Raw genomic sequence first — 5,000 nt, forward strand, 5'->3', positions numbered from 1 at the left:
TTCCTCTTGTTTCGTTAAAGCTCTTATAGTTTATTTGGGAAATATTTATTTTAATGTTACTGTTTATTTTTAACTTTATTTTTCCTAGCTTCCTTTCCTCACTGGCCTATTTTCCCTGTTGGGGCTCTTGGGCTTATAGCATCCGGTTTTTCCAACCAGGATGGTAGCTTAATAATAATAATAATAATAATAATAATAATAATAATAATAATAATAATAATAATAATAAATGTTTTTTCCAAGTGAACATAGACTATCATTTTAACCTCTCAATATGTTATAATACCGTTTGCTCAGATATTAATGATAGGGTAAGATATGTTAAAGTTTTCATTATTTTAACAGCTCATAACACTATATGCTGTTGAGTTTTTGAGGATAGTACGCCATAGATTTCTTGAAAATATTCATAGAACATAAATCATAATATGAAGGAATATAACATGAACCATCATGATCATTAATGTTATGGATTTCATATACATGAACGTGGAAGTCAGTAGCCTGAAATGTATTACTTCCAACTTTGATTATACGAAGACTTTCAAATATAAATGTTAATAACTATTATATTATAGGTGTACTAAAAACGTAATTGAATATCCCTCTTAAACGAAAAATGTCATATCCTATTATGAACTTTAAATCAGATGGTAAAAAATATTGATGATGTTAGTATTGTTTCGGCACTAAAATTTATTACATAAATTGAAATTATTTTTTCTTGAATTCTTGGGTATAGAATTGTACTGGCATTCCATGTTGAGTATTCTTATTGTTAACCAGAAAAACAACAGAACTAGCGCTATAAAATTTAGTTTATTTATAGGTTCTAAAACATAGAAACGAGGGCTTTCTAAGAGGTGAATAAAATAAAAGGGTTACTGCAAGGCTGGAAATGGGTACTGAGGATAATAGAAAACTGATAAAGATTTTGAAAAAGTAAAGATATCCAAAGTTTAAGGGATTAAAAGTGGTGATGAGGTAAAGGTGTCTGGTTTCAGTCTCAGTTTCATCAACATAGATGCTCACCAGAACGTAAGGTTTTAAAATATTTGTATTATATTTTTTTGGCAAAAATAATCCAGAGGAGTCACATAAAATACTAGATGAAAAATTCGCAAGTGTTCAAAGATAAATTATGTTGACCTAGCTTAATACATGAGTTTGAGCTTAGGTTAGATATACTAACGCATGTCTAAAACACGTAATCTTAATGAAGAATATTAATATACGTACGTACATATTAAAAAAATCATTAATGCAGTAGAAAGAGTTTAGAAATGATAATCATATGATGAAGCAAAATCCATGTTTTATCTGATAGTATGGAAGATTAAATGCGCTATTCATAAACCCTATATACGCTAATATATTTTTAGCTTACCAATACCATAGCTCTTACATATGATATTCGCATAGGACAGTCGAGAAAATATGTTCCGACATATTCCATAAAATTGAATCTCAGATATATTCCACATCAGATATATGGATCCCAATTTTGCTGGGGTAAAAGATTTAGACATATTGGATGTATGAATACAGAGCAAAATATACATTTGAAAGTCACTAATATGATTTGAATTTGAGTTGGGAGATAGAAGGTAAAGTTAATGACATTACAAAAGGGCTTATTAGAAGGATGACGGAAGGATTTGGGAGTTTTGCTTAATAATGATGGATTTTGAGCTGAGAGAGAGAGAGAGAGAGAGAGAGAGAGAGAGAGAGAGAGAGAGAGAGAGAGAGAGAGAGAGAGAGAGAGAGGGGTTGATTATTGAATAATCCAAATTCAAGTGCAATTAGAAAAGAAATGGCAAAAACCATAAAAAAAAGGTTACATATTTAGCGAGTGAAAGAAAGTAGAAAAAGAGAGGTTACTGATAAGCTAAATTAAATTTTTTGGTACATGTTTAATATCACTAGTAAAAAAAAAAAAAAAAAAAAAACAACATCTCACCTTAAAAGAATTATATATGAAATTATGAAAAGGCTCTAAGAAAAATCTAGCAAACGAACCGCCAAGATAAAGCAAGTAGATTTCACGGCAATGATTTTAAAATCTTGAATGAATATTTTTATGAGCATCATAAAAGCTGAAAGTAAGCAAAGAGGTTTGATTGAACTGATGTCCACATACCAAAGGAAATTGCTTCAAAGGGCAAGGCACTGCCTGGAAAGGATCGGATTTTATATCTAGAGGTCACTGAGTTGACATAGTATTTTAAATCATGAAATTATTTTTACAAAGGATATGCGGTGGTATGGACATAACTAAAGTATATACCGATCATGGGTTGACATAATATTTCAAAAAACAAAAGTATTTTTGAAAAAGATATTAATTGGTATGGACATAACTATATGCCGGTCATGGGTTGACATAATGTCAAATTAAGAAATTATTTTCACAAAGAACATTCAATGGTATGGACGTAACCATATACCGATCAGGATTTTTTTTTTTTTCGTGTAAGTTATTTCTTAGTTTTTTTTTTTTTTTTTTTTTTGTGGGGGGGGGGGTGGGGGGGATGAACAAACTAGAAAGTGTAAATTTCGTTGTTCTCAAGAGATTAATCACCCGCACTATCTGGTTATGTATAGCATGAAAAATATTTTTTTTCTTTTAATCCAAACATATCTTGAAGCAATAAGGTAACAGAGCGGAAAAATTCCATGTTTATACTTGATAGTATATACTGTAGACTTGTATTTAGGAATGATAAACGAAAATAAATTATATGATTTTTTTTTCTTATGTTTAACACGGCTAAGAGTATTTTAGTATTGAGTAGCAAATAAAATATCAGAAGAAATTAAATCTATTTAAATACAATTAATTTCACACAATTTATTGCAATTGCTCCAACCAATGAATTTAAAAGTTTATTTTTTCTTGTCGTAACTAAACAACTGTTTTATTTCTAATATGATGCCAGGGGGAAACTGTGGAAAGTATAACTTAAATGGCAGAATGCGTTGTTATTCTGGGACTTCAAATAATAATGTATAAAGATTTATTTATCATGGGCTTATATTTCTACTTTAAGGTCATCACGTTTTACTCGAAATTAGATCTTTTGACTGAAATGTTGACCTTAAGATAAGGACATCTCCCGAATCATCAACTGTCCCTCTAACAAAATTCGTTAATAAAGACGAATCTCCTTTTTAAAAACATTAATTTTACAGTAGGTGAAAAACTAGGTAATTATCGATACAATGAAATGATGAACAATGACAGAGATAAAGGGTTTAATATATACACCACTGTCTCATTTATATAATTATTCATGGCAAGGACAGTAATCAAATTAACAAAGCAGCACATCACGAACATTAAATACTTTTACCACTTGTTAACGAAGTTCTAATAACGACTTATCATATCTTTATTTACTTTTGAATTTTAGGAGTATTTCAAGTGAACAATGATAAATTAAAAAAAAAATAAAAAAAAAGGTAAGGGGTAAATTTAATTCGACTTATATTAGACTGAAACAATACTTGTTAAAAATACAGAAGAGGGGGAACACATCACACTCCGACCACTAGTGTAAAAAGAAATATTTATATCATGTGGAATAAGATAGAATCATAATAATTTCAGCGAGAAATGAGTAATATAATTAATAGAATGTAATTTGTTTATTGGTATTCTATGAATACATTGTTAGTACTAAATGGCTTCAAATAAAACATTGAAATTGTAAGAGATTTTGGTATGTCTTTAACGTTATTCCAGAAAGAAAAAGACATGAAGATATATATATATATATATATATATATATATATATATATATATATATATATATATATATATATATACACGTGTGTGTGTATCGACCTAAATTTCATGTTTGCAATATGCTCTTTAGTGAATTCCCCTCTGATTCTGTTTAGTATATACAAATAATCTCTTACGTCTTCTTTCTTTTGCAACCCATTTTTCCTGACATCATCTACAGTAGTTCAGTAGCTAATCCCTAATTCTAAGCATACATGAATTCAAACATATGATGAGTATTTTCCCTATCCCCGTCCAGTCTATCTACCCAATCTTCTAAGTCACACCCTGCTTCCCTTGGAGTACCAATAAACTTGGTGATGAACAATCATTGCTTATATTGTCCTAGGCAATAATTACTCCCTGGCATTGAATTTTCATAAATTTCTTTAACACCAGCGTCTCTGATGTCTTCCTCACTCATTATGCCTAAGAGTAAAGACCAACTATCAAATGGCTCGTACGATAGAAATGGCTAAGAATCTACTGCCTGAATGATATAAATATAATTGCACCCCTAAATGGCACAAAACTAAAGAAGAAGAATATTGACAGACCCGGTGGTATTTGTGACGCGATGATTTCAGGGCTGTGTTGCAATCCATTGGGCCCTCCTGGGCTGAGACGTTTCCATGGATAACGTAATGCTCTGCTACCGAGTGTAGTAAGAAAACGAAAGAATGAAGGAAACGCCAACGTTGACCATCAATACATTTAATACCACACAACCTTATATATATTATGTATTGTTGCTCAAATAAAATAAAAGTTTTAAGATTGAAAATAGAATATTTACACTTTCACATATACAACACTTTGCACTGGGTAGTCCAAATTATTCTAGAATGTCACAGACTCATTCTTCACGTACCAGGAATTACACAACGACAGAAATACAGTGTCCTTTTAAATAAGGAGAACTTAATGCCACTTAGCACGTCTAATAAGAAGTATTCCTTTACCTGCAAACGATTTCAGTTAAAGTTTCCTTTTTGTTTATTTGGTCCTTGGTTGTTGGGAATACCTTCACGAAATATCACGAGGCTTGTTCTGTTGCTTTTAAAATAAATTTCCATGACTACCAGACTACCAGTATCAACGTCTCCAATCAACACTTCCATTGTTATAGCATTTAAGAGAAGGATACCAATCAAACAAAAATGAAACTTTAATTGAGATATATATATATATATATATATATATATATATATAT

The sequence above is a fragment of the Palaemon carinicauda genome, chromosome 2 (genome assembly GCF_036898095.1).
Source record: "Palaemon carinicauda isolate YSFRI2023 chromosome 2, ASM3689809v2, whole genome shotgun sequence".
NCBI classification, from domain to species: domain Eukaryota; kingdom Metazoa; phylum Arthropoda; class Malacostraca; order Decapoda; family Palaemonidae; genus Palaemon; species Palaemon carinicauda.